Here is a 13,112-nt window from a genome sequence, read left to right on the forward strand (position 1 = left end):
CTTTGTGAAGGCGCTGTAAGATCCTTCAAACTTGTTTCTGATCTTGGGCTTGGATGACCAAGGATTTCTATGTCCTGCTTTTTGTATTTTGGAACTTTTTTGTTCTGTTGTTTCGGGCTTTGCCTTTGGGGCTGTGTAGTTTAGGTTCCTTAGAAGGCTTGCTTTAGGTTGATGGTTTCTTTTGATCATGCTGCCAGTCTCTCTTTTTGTGTTCTGGCAGGGTGAGTTAGCTGAGTTTTGTGGGGCTACTGCCAAAGTTTATGTGAGCAGTCTGCCGTTTCTTGTATTGCTCTTTTGCCAAGCCGGCTTCAATGCCGACCAGAGTCTCTGGCAATTTCAGCTCAGCTAGAGACTATTTTTGACATAAGGCCGGTTGAATGGCCAATAAAATCCACCTTTCACAAAAACAAGCTGTCATGTGTTTGGTTTAAATGGAATAGTTATTCCAATCTTTGGGTTTTTTTTTTCTTTTAACTCAATCAAATCTTTAATTATTCTGTCCCAGACTAGTTGGGGCAAGCCTACATTGGATTTGATTTTTTTGTTATCTTTTCTGGTATGATTGATGTCTGATGGCTCATCGAGATCTTTTCTAAGTTCTGCCAACCCTCCCTGCTGGGAATTCTTTTTGTTTTCAAGCAAGTCACTTGTGACCTTGCTCCCTGTAAGTCTCCATTTGGAGATTTTTATAGCAATAAAATCTCAGCCTTTCAAAAAAAAAATCTTTAATTTTTCTGATCGGAGTAACCATGTTATTTTTTGTTTTAATCAACTTATATTACGTAAGTTTTATTACTAATCAATGGTTTTGAATATTTTGCTTGCCCAATCAGGATGTACGAAACATTCTTGAGAATGTGGAGGTTGAATTGGGAAGGAAGAAAGCAGAGAATAGATGCATGGCGAGGTGGCTAAGGGCAAAGAATCTATCAGTTAAACGAAAGAAAAAAGCACAGCGGAGGATTAAGAGAGTGAACCACCTACTCATTGCAGAGAATAGACGCATGAAAGAATTGGTCGACGTTTTTCTGCTTACAGCTGAAGCAGATAACAATCATGTTCGCGAGATGAATGCAGCTATCCAGGGAATGAATGATCTCAACCTCGATGGAAACTATAATATTACTACTGTGAACCAAGTTCAACCTTGCTCTAGCAGTGGCAGCGCCGCTGATGGCGACAACAATGGTTATAACCGTGGTGATGGAGACGGAAACAACGGTGGTGGACACCATGAGTAGAGTGACGTTGGAGCTCGTTGGCCGTTAGTCAAGAAGTAACTGTGACTGCCTCTCTAATGGCAGCAAATAATGGGTGCAGGTCTTAAGGTTGGACTTTCAGTAATTTGCTGTGTTTGAGTGAAAGGGTAGCTACTGGTTAGTGTTACTGTTTCTTTTGGTGAATTTGGCTGTTTGAGTTCACCATTCAAAGTGTTATTAATTAAAAAAAAAAAAAAACCCTTCTATAAATAACTTCTATTTCATTATAGATCAATGACGAAGGCAAAATTTAGATAAGATTTTCTTAACTGAACTTCCTTTTATTCTACGGATTGGATTAACAGGTATTTATAAGTATTGATTAAAGTTAATTATAATATATATTTTTTTTGTAATGCACCATACATTCTCTTCAAATTTTAAAGACAAAAAGATAATGAATTAACATGATCACTTCAGTCATTATCAATAGGCAATTGATACAACTTTCCCATTTTCCCTTGCTTTATACTTCATAGAAAGCACAAAAAAATTATTATCTAAAACTTACATGGATTAATTCAGTTGGTAAAGAAAGGAATGTTTTGTTTCTTGTCAATCAAAGTTCAATCTTTATAAGGAACATTTTGAAAACAAAATCTCGAATGTATTGAAAATGCGTCTTTAAAATAGTTCGAGGAAGAAATTAAGCACAAGTTAAACTTAGAAATGCCTTGATCTTATTAAAAAAGGAAATTCATCTTTTTCCTAAGTAAGAGGAAGACAGACTGCTTTGGTAAGTTGCAGCCTCAGTCCCTCATAATATTTACATGGAATTACGAAAGCTACGTGACCTGACAACGGTTTAAGAGAGAGAATTGCATGGGAAGCCCGATAATACCTGGAATGGAATTTAAAATTAGCAATCAATATAAATAATTTCAACAATCCAAATGTGCCAAAGCCCAAAACAAGCCCCCAACCCCCCCAAGCCCTCCCCTCCCAAAAAAAATAAAAAAAAAATGATAAATATTTGATTAAATATAATAAAAAATTAAAAATATTTATTTAAATATTTAAAAAATTAATATTATATTATTTTTTTAATAATAACTATTCTTTAATACCTTTTTATCTAATAATTAACAATTTCAATATTTCCATTCCCAAATGTATGCCTTGTGTTTTCTTGCATTTAGATATAATGATTCTAGTATCCCCAAATTCAACACGTTTCTGTTTCCTATAAGAGCTTATGATACAAGTGATCCTAACGACCTATAGAGCCCCACCTCACAATTACCTAACGTTTTAGCTTGCTAGTAACCGTTTTGATTGATGTCATTCATTTTCCATTCAATTCCTCAATAAGTGCCTTACTTTTCTCTTTCCTTTCTTTTCCTTTCAATTTTGTTATTATTAATTGTGAAATTTCAGTTTAGATACTAGCAACTTAACCATCTTGAGTAAATATCAGAGAAACAAGTAATCAAAATCCAATTTTCTTGGGTCAAAAATGAATTTAATTTAAATAAACTTCTTATCTAAGAAATTGGATAAGAGAAGAGGGAAAGATGAAGGGAACAAACAGGATTTAAGCACCTACCAATACTTGTATACCTTTTAAACATTTGGCAAAATTATATATTAAATTAAAGTTTTGAGGCATGGATTTGGATTCTCTAAGTCTTGACTTCTTTTATTTGTTTGTCTATTTTATTTACAAACAATTTTCAACAGAATCAGACAAAAAAATAAAATTAAACCTAAAAAAAACTTCTTTAAATTAATTCTACTTGCACCGTTTGCCATTTAAATGCTAGCTAATCAAATTTCATTGTGACATAAAATCCCTGCCTCCCCTGGTAACAAAAGCATCCCTCTTTTAGTTGACAGCATCAGTAAATAGTTGATACGGTTGAAGTATATATAACCCCCAAAAATTGCCTTGTCTCATAAAATTTTGTCTTCCCTTCTCACATGGGAAAAAGAAAGTTCAACTAACGAAGAAATTTCACTCCAAATCTCAATCTTTTCTTTTCTTTTCTTTTCTTTTGGTTTCCTTTCTCCTCGTAAACAATCCAACCTCCTTTTTGCTTCATTGGGTATTAGAATCTTGTTCCTTTCTATTCCCAAAGAACCTGTTTTTTTATCAATGGCTACGACAGAGGAGTTAGCAGCAGTATGCGAAGAAACAGAGTTAAAGAAAGAACTGCAAAGGGTGGTAAAGACGATTCTTGAAGAAGATGATATCGGATTGACAACAATTGAAGCTACAAGAATCTTGTGTAATTTAGCAGAATTGAAGCTGAAAAAAACTGTTGGCCTTCGACTGGACGATAAGGTTTTGCTTGAGAAATTCAAGTGTCCTCTTTCAGGTTAAATAATGGGTGATCCTGTTGTCTTGGGTTCTGGCTAGGTTAGCCTTTAAAGGTTGATTTTTTTTACTTTGTTTCTGTATTGGTAAGTAGGTTTGCTTTATAATGCTTAGACTGTTTGGATTTTGGCTGGTGTGTTGCATATTAAAGCTTCTTGTCTATTCCTAATTCATTCTTTTGTCCTTTTTTATTTTCTTTTATCATTTCATTCATTCTTTCGATGAAAGGTTTGCCATAGGGTCTTCATTTGGCTATGGAAAGATTCAGATTTAAGGGTTGCCTTTTTGAAATATTACCAGTTAGCCGCTATATGTCACTGTGAAAATCTTTTAAAATCCTTTCCTTATTGAGGAATTATTTATTGATTATAAGTTGCATGTAAAGCCGAATTTCTAATGTGATTTACACTTGTAGTTGGTGCTCGTTTTGATTCCTGGCATGGGAAACAACATGCAAAGGTTCCATGTTGATTAAATGGACTTTCACCGTAAAGTTATGATAAAATTTTGTTATAATGGAAGTACATTGTTTGATATTATTCATGCAAGTGTTTTTTGCGTCTGTCTATGTGCTTCTTTATTTTTTTCCTTTTGAGTTTGAGTGATTCGAAAGAAGTCCACAACAAGTTTGAGTTATCCTTTGTTTTAGTTGGAAATGAATCTGGTGTGTGGCAGCCATTCATGATTTTAATGAGGTTGAACCTCTCTTAACTGGTTGCATTTCAATAGGTAGATGGGGATTACTCTCTCTCATTTTGGTACATTAGTGAATCGGCTAATAGCATAGTTCCAAGAAGCCTAGGGCGTCAACGTTACCTTTTCAACATAAACTTCCAACTCTCATTTAAGGAGATGCTAATCTGAGCCTAAATATTTGCAAAATTTTATGATTTCATATCTTTACTGTGGTAAAAATTACGGAATTATCTCTAAAGAGTTGCCTAAGATCTTACCCAATCAATAGAATAAAAAAGAAAGAAATCAAGCACATTCACAAGAATACAAAAATTTACGTGATTCAGACCTACGTTCACGGACACAGTAACAGAAAAAAATCCACTAAAAGAAAAAAAAAGATTACAAAAATAGTCTCAAACTCACAACTCTTATCCTACGTACACCCAAATCACTCTCTCTAAATCTAGGTGATGATTATTCTACAATCTCATAGAATCCTTTTATGTACCAAATACAATAATCTTATCCTAATATAATTAGGAATTGTTATACTAGTCTAACTAGATTTAAAGACAATCTCAAAATGTATACTAGTTTGATTAGAATTAAACAATCCTAATCATACTACAATTCAAGACTATCTGAACATTTACTTTCTTTGTGAGAGATTATCATATTTATTCTGGATTCTTTTTTTCTTCTCAATCATCTGCATTAACAGTATCTTATCAATTTTCAGACTTATGATAGGCCACACATCCAGAAGTGGTTGAATGAAGGTAACCGAACATGCCTTCTGTCCAAACAAGTCCTTTCCCACAGGATCCTCACCCCTAACTATTTGGTGCGAGAATTGAATTCACACTGGTGCAAAGAACGTGGCATTGCACTGCCAAAGTCTTGTTAGGATATTGATGGAGATATGAATGCTGAGGTAGACCACATTAATTTGAACTCATTGCATGAAAAGATGTCTTCTTGCTTTTGTGATCAGAAAGAAACTATTAAAGAGCTCGGAGAATGACTATACATACAGGACTACAAGGGTTAGATGGCCAATGGCATCCTTGAGAAAATACATAAGGAAATCATTTTTTGTACGTGCTCTTTTTTCTTCTGAGTACCAATTCAAACTCAATTACTTGTGTAAAAAGTTTTTTGTTTTTCTTCTGAGCACCAATTCAAGCTCAGTTACTTGTGTAAAAAGTTGGCATGCTTTGATTTCCAACAATGAATTAATACACCACAAATGCTTTTGATGTTCCTAAACTAATGCATCACATATGCCATTGATGTTTCTTTAAGGTTGAATTGTACAACACAATGTTGTTCAGATATACTACCACGAACTTATCTAGAAAATCATGAAAAATTAAATTCATCAATATGTAAAATGTGACAAGGTAATTGATCGTGGGTCGTCTTCCCCAAATATTTCTTCTCTCATTGTTTTTCTCTCACTCTCTGACCTTTATTAATAAACCTTCAAGCTTACAAAATACTTTTTATTTTCAAATTCTTAACATGGTATCAGAGTGGATATCTTAAGGGACTACTTTTTTTCCTTTTCTTTATTCCTTTCTTTTCATTTTCTCTTAATCCATTATCACTTCCATTTTCAATTCCTCTACTCCACCCAAGTTTATTGGAGAAAACTACTCTTTTTGGTGTGTGTGAAGATGGAGTCTTACCTCGAAGCCTTCACTATATGGGAAGTAGTGGAATCCGATGTAGAACCTGTTCAAAGGAGAGTTAATCCAACGCTTGCTCGCTCAAATCAGGCAATTTGAGGAAGATAAAGTGAAAAGGTATAAAGCTTTATCTTGTTTACACTCAGCTCTTTTTTATGAAATTTTTGCTAGAGTTATGCATTTAAAATCTCCTAAGGCAGTATGGGATTATTTAATAGATGAGTTTTTTGGGAGTGAAAAGATTAGAAAGATACAAGCCTTCAGCTTAATTCAGAAGTTTGAGATGTTAAGAATAGAGGATGATGAGAATATTAAAGATTTTTCTGGGAAAATGATGGGGTTAGTAAATCATCTTAGGATGTAAGGGAGGGAGATGACAGAAGAGAAACTTAAAGAGTAAAATGCTCATTAGCTTACCTGAGAAATATGAGTCTAAGGTGTCTTCATTAGAGGATTCTAAAAACTCACCTTGAAGGAGTTTGTTAATGCACTAGAGGGTTTGGAGCAAAGAAAAGATTTTAGACAAAAAAGTTTCACTGAGTCTGCTTTAGTTGCTAAAACCAGAAATGAAAAATCTAGTAGCAGTAGCACTAGGAAACAATGAAGGTGATGAAAAAGATAAGGGTAAGAAGGTAATTGAGAAGAGAAATGGGGAACAGAAGAAGTTATTTCCGCCTTGGTCACATTGCAAGAAGACCAACCATATTGAAAAGTATTAGTGGTACAGGCCAAATATAAAGTGTAGAGCCTATAACCAACAAGGTCATGTGGAAAAGTTATGTAACAAGAGTAAGAATGTTGAAGAGAAGTCAACTGTGGTTGCACAGCATCAGAGTGATGATAATGATGTTATGTTTATGGCAAAGCAAGCAGACAGTGATTTTAGGAATGATACTTGGTTATTGGATAGTGGTTGTTCAAACCACTTAACAGGGTGCAAGACTACCTTTCTGGAGTTTGATGGAAGCTTTAAACCAAGATAGAGATTGGAAATGGTGATTTTCTATTGATCTATGGCGTTGGCATGGTAGGTGTTCAAACAATTGATGGTATGAAGTCGATTTCCAAGGTATATTATGCTCTTCATGTGAGTCAAAATCTGTTGAGTGCAAGACAGCTGCTAAATGAAAATTTTGAACTGCTATTCGAAGATAAGGCCTGCAACGTAAAAGATCCTTTTGGTAAGGAGTTGTTCACAATGAAGATGAAAAACAAATGCTTCCCTCTCAACTGGTCTGCAGTTCAATATACTGCTTACAAAGTTACTGTAGTGGATGATGAACTTTGGCATAGGAGATATGGTCATGTAAACCATTCTTACTTGAAGCAGATGGTTTTACATAATCTGGTTAATGGTCTTCCTAATGTTTCAAAACCAGATAAACTATGCAGCACATGTCAATTTGGAAAGCAAAACAGAATTGCATTTCCAAAGACAAGGAGTTGGACGGCAACACAAAAGCTTCAACTGGTGCACACTGACCTTAGAGGACTTATGAGAACTTTTTCTTTAAATGAAAGTAAGTTTTATCTATTTTTCATTGATGACTTCACATGCATCATTTGGATTTATTTTCTGAAACATAATTCTGATGCATTAGCTATCTTTGTGAGATTTAAAGTTGTTGAAACTTAGACTAGCTTAGCTATTAAGGTCCTTAGAAGTGATATTGGGACTGAATATAGTGCTAGAGAATTTGAGATTTATTTGAGTTAGTTTGATATTGTTCATCAAGTTACAGTCACTTATAGTCCCCATCAGAATGGGGTTTCTGAAAAGAAGAATAAAATAATGATAGAAATGGCTCTATGCTTGCTGTTTGAGATGAACTTGCCTAAGTTCTTGTGGGCAGAGGTTGCAAATACAGCAAATTACCTACCGAACATGACTCAGACTAAGTCTCTTGGTAAGAAGACTCCTTATGAAGCTTGGTTTGGGTTCAAGCCTACTGTGACACATCTTAAAGTTTTTAGGTGCATTTGCTATGCAAAAAAACCAGATGCTAAGAGAACTAAGCTTGATGAAAATCTATCATTGCAATTCATTTGGGCTATAATGAAGTTTCTAAAGGCTACAAGTTATTGGATGTTAAGACAAGGAAGCTGTTTGTGAGCAGGGATGTCAGATTTGATGGAAAATGCCAAGTGGAACTAGGAATTAAACAAGTTTAAAAGCAACAAAGATGAAAGCATCAATATTGATACTTTGGGAAATGATAAGTCAGAATATTGGTCTGATGAGAATGTGGATGAAGAACCTTTTAGGGGAACCTTATCTTTGGAAGATATTTATGAGATATGTCACATTGCAATTACAGAACCTCAAAGTTACAGTGAAGCAGCAGCAAATGAACACTGGAAGCAGGCAATGGAGGCAGAAATGATGATGATATTGAAGAACAATACATGGTCTTTGGTTGATAAGCCAAAGAACCGAAAAGTCATTGGAGTTAAATGGATTTTCAGGACAAAACTTAACTTTGATGCTTCTATTAACAAATTTAAAGACAGATTAGTAGTTAAGGGGTTCTCTCAAGTGTATAGAGTGGATTTCCTTGAGACTTTTGCACCTTTGGCAAGACATGACACCATTAGACTCCTGATTGCTCTTGCTGCTAAAGAAAAATGGTTGATTTGGCATCTTGACATCAAATCAGCCTTCCTAAATGGAACAATCAGTGAAAACATCTACGTAAATCAACCTGAAGGTTTTGTGGAACCAGGCAAAGAAGACAAAGTATGTAAACTTACTAAGGCTTTGTATGGACTCAAACAAGCCCTACGAGCTTGGTATGAAAGGATGGACAACTACCTACAAAGCCAAGGATTTGTGAGGATTGTTAGTGAACATACCTTATATGTGAAAAGCACTGATGATGTGATACAGCTGATTGTATATTTATATGTAGATGATTTACTTATTACCGGTCCTAGTGGAGATTTCTTAGATGATTTCAAAAATAAGATGAAAAAAGAGGTTGACATGAGTGATTTGGGAAACATGTCATACTTTCTAGGATTGTAAATTGAGCAATGTTTTGATTTTATTTTTCTACATCAAAAGAAATATGCAGGAGTGTTGTTGAAGAAATTCAGCATGGGGGAGTGCAAGCCTGTGTCAACTCCATTGGTGGTTGGAAGCAAGCTAAGTAAGGAAGCAGGAGGTGTTGAAGCCAACGTTGTACAGTATAAAAGAATTATTGGTAGTCTGTTATATCTTTCAGCTTCCAAGCTTGACATAATGTTTGCTACGAGCTTCTTTTCCAGATTTATGCAAGCACCTACTAATTTGCACTTGATGGCTCCAAAAAGAGTCCTCAAGTATGTGAAGGGAACTTGAAGCTTTGATCTTAAGTTCTGTAAAGCTGATAGTAAGCAACTTGAAGGGTATTCAGATAGTGATTAGGCTGGGAGTTTGGAAGATTCCAAAAACACCAGTGGATACTATTTTAATTTTGGTAGTGCTATATTCTCATGGAATTCTAAAAAGCAAGACATTGTTGCTCAATCCTCTGCTGAAGCAAAGTATGTATTAGCTGCAGCAGCAACTAATCAAGCTTTATGGCTTAGGAAGATATTTCTGGATCTGAAGGTGAAATTAGAAGAACCTACAATTCTCTGGGTTGATAATCGGTCAACTATTGCAATGGCTGAGAATCCAGTTATGCATGGAAGAACCAAGCACATTCGGGTCAAATTTCATGCCATCAGAGAGGCAGTTAGAAACAAAGATATTTTAATCAGATACTGTAACACTCATGACCAGGTATCTAACATTTTGACAAACACATTGAGCAAGGAGAAGTTTGAAGAACTGAGAGTGAAGCTTGGGATCTGCAAAATTGATCTTCCGGAGGTGTATTGAGAAGAAGAACCCATTTTGTAGATCTTGGATGAAATGACACGAAGGTTCTTTGATTAAATTTAGCAAAAAAGCTGCACATGCTTCTTTTTATTTTTGTGTTGTTAGGCCCTGCCTCACACGCACTTGACTATTGACTTTATAGTCAGTAATATTTAATGTTTTGTTCGTCCTTGTTTCATTAGCCAGGTGCTTTATATTTCTGGTTGATTCATTGAGGTCTGCACACACACACCTAGCAGCTGTGTGGGATCTTTCTGGTTGTTTGATTTTCTTCTCTTTTCTTGTAAGCCGTTGGCCTCCACGGCACCGTTTTATGCTTTGGTTGGTATTCACTATAAATATCAAGGGGTAATTGACCGTGGGTCTGCCCTAAATATTTCTTAACTCATTAATATTTCTTAGCTCATTGTTTTTCTCTCACTCTACGACCTCCATTAACAGACCTTCAAGCTTACAAAATACTTTTCATTTTCAAATTCTTAACATGGTATTAGAGCGGATATCTTCAAGTACCACTCTTTTTACATTTCTTTATTCCTTTCTCTTCATTTTCTCTTAATCCATTATGACTTCTGGTTTCAATTTCCTCTGCTCCACCCAAGTTTACTGGAGAAAGCTACCCCTTTTGGTGTGTGAACATGGAGTCTTATCTCAGGGTCTTCACTCTGTAGGAAAAAAATCCGATAAAGAACCTGATCAGAGGAGAGCTCATCCAACCTTCCTCAAATAAAGCAATTTGAAGAAGATAAAGCGAAAAGGCTATAAAGCCTCATCTTGTTTAATTTAATCCACCTCTAAAAATATTAATTAATTTAATTTGATCCACTTGACTAATTTAATTCACTTCCTCACTCCAACTCTTTTAAATTAATTTAATCCACTTCTAAACGAATTAATAATTAATTTAGAATTAGATATTAAATTGATAAAAACAACATTTGACCCTAACTAACAGACCAAGAACGGTTCAATCTGTTTGGAGCAAGCCCGCTCCTTTTATTAGCAATCTCCTGTCCTTCTTGTCTTTGTTGGCCACTACGGGAGGCTCTCATGAAATTGTGCGCAGCAAAGGTTAAAAACTTAAAAGCCCTCCTTGACCAAACAGTATTCTGCATGAAATCTCCCTCTCAATTTCATTTTAAGACCATGGTTGCCGGTCAAAAAACAATTGGAATGTAGAAAACTATGTTCTTGTAGCATATTGATGTACAAACTACTCAATAGCAGAAGTTGGAGTTCCACAGACCCTTTGAGGAAAGAACATGTTAGCCATCACAACTTAGACGTGTCAGTAAGTGATATCATCTGTCAGACATCAACTTCTCTTCCTCTAATCTTCAATAAGTATTTGGATTATTTTATTCATTTCAAATTTCGTGATCTTTCCTGTACTTTATTGTTAAAGAAATTATAAGCAAGTTAAGAGGAAACAACAAAGCGGAAACGCTTTTTCTTGTGAAGGGAAAAACAAGCTTTGACTTTATAAGTCTTGTTCCCCATATATGTGGCTGCTTTCTAATTCAATTTCTTTATTGCTACAAATATCTTATCTTACGAGTAACTAATTTTTCATATTTTTTAATTCAAATTGTTCATTAGGAAACAAAATAATACTTTGAGATTGGTCCAAGTTTGTAAACAAACTGCTATCTTATGAACAAATTCAAAATCAACATACAGAGCACCTTACAAAAGAAGACGTACATAAAGAATCTCTTCATCACACTTCCAAGAAGAACTAGTTTTGATATAAAGAGAAAACCTGTCATACATCAATTGACATAAGCTACTACTACAACACTTCAAGTCTGTTAAAACAATCCTCTAATCGTTATTCCACCAGAAACGTGACTGAAGATAGGTCACCACATTCTTATCCAGCTGGAAAGCCTTGGATAGAATATCAGGATTAATGGATGATTTTGATCCCAACACTGCATTTGCAATCGTAATCACTCCAGGATTCTGGCTGCTGAGACCAGCAAAGGCAACTGCATTAGTTTTCCCTATGTTGAATTGGAAGTGAATTGACCGACTGGGAAAACGAAAACGTCTCCAGGGTATAGGACTTTAGTGATGAGACGATTCTATGTAACAAAGCCAACATAGAGAGTGACTTCTAGGACTACTAGGATCTCGCTAGCCCGAGGGTCAGTGTGAGGGGGGTTTAAGCCACCATAATGTGCAAAGTCAATCCAAGCCAGAGATATAGCAAGAGTGCTAAGTCCTGGTATTTGTTCTACATTGACTGGAGTGACTTTTGATCCTAGTTGGTTTGATGTGTTTCCTGGTATGTTGAGTCCTGAAAAAAAGAAGTCTTCAGCTTTGACGAGCTTTGGATCCTTACAGAAGTTACCATTAACAAACACTGCATTTAAATGATAGAAACGCGAGTTGATATACATCATGCATTGCAAAAGGATAGAGATTTTAATCAGAGGGTATAGTTTGTTTACAAATTCTGGTTATTTGCAGAATGTCTTTAATTTAGAGTTATAGACATTGATTTCAATACTTTCAAACAAAAATAATGGGAGAACATACCACCATTTTGGGCGTCCTTGAGGGCTACAAAAAAGTCCTGAAGAGGGCTAGGATCAGAGGCAGTGGCAACTGAGAAAGCCAGAACGAACGGGGAAATTGGTAAAAGGATTTTAAAACCTTCCATTGCAAACAAGGCTGCTTTCTGGCTCAAAAACTTCCAGTTTTAATGCTTGGTGAGAGGTGAGAAACGTTGATTGAAGAACTTGCCCATTTATAGTTGGAGTCGTTGAACTAGTCTTATCTTGTTCTTTCTTGATTAAAATTTCTTCCCAAGAAGCAGATGTAAAACTTACCAAGTCTAGAGTGATCTTTTTCCTGCTATTTTCTGGATATACCTCGTGGAGTTCCCTCTTCCTATGCTTCACTTCATTGACTTGAGCACAGTTCTGAAGTTGCAATGGGAAGCCGGCGCCGCAGGCATTGAACTTGCAATTGAAATTAAGTTGACAATGGTTAATGTTCGACATCTTCTAAAATTCTATACAAATATTGTAGTTAAACATAGGAAGCTTCTTTCATTGACACATGGCATTTAAAAGGACTGTTAATGAGACTTCCATACCTCCCATTCTAGTTCAATTCAATCCAATTAACTGACTCGCTTTAATATGGTGCTTTCTTGATGAAAATATTTAATCTCCCAAGTTGTTCGAAACATCAGTAACACTTAGAATTGAAATTTGAAACTGTAAATGGTTCGATTTAAGTACTGAAATAGTAGATTCCGAGCTTGTGCCCTTCACACAAAATAATCTTAC

The 13,112-nt window shown here is 35.3% G+C and overlaps 1 pseudogene across 1 annotated transcript; it reads right to left on the bottom strand.

Moving 5' to 3' along the window:
* Positions 1–11,441: 11,441 nt before the first annotated feature.
* LOC18599947 (germin-like protein subfamily 1 member 7) lies at positions 11,442–13,106 on the bottom strand (annotated as a pseudogene). The gene is made up of 2 exons (XR_016026320.1): positions 12,355–13,106; positions 11,442–12,178 (listed from the first exon to the last, which is right to left on the bottom strand). The product of XR_016026320.1 is annotated as a germin-like protein subfamily 1 member 7 (transcript).
* Positions 13,107–13,112: the final 6 nt, after the last annotated feature.

The sequence above is a fragment of the Theobroma cacao genome, chromosome 5 (genome assembly GCF_053813885.1).
Source record: "Theobroma cacao isolate CCN51 chromosome 5, ASM5381388v1, whole genome shotgun sequence".
NCBI lineage: Eukaryota > Viridiplantae > Streptophyta > Magnoliopsida > Malvales > Malvaceae > Theobroma > Theobroma cacao.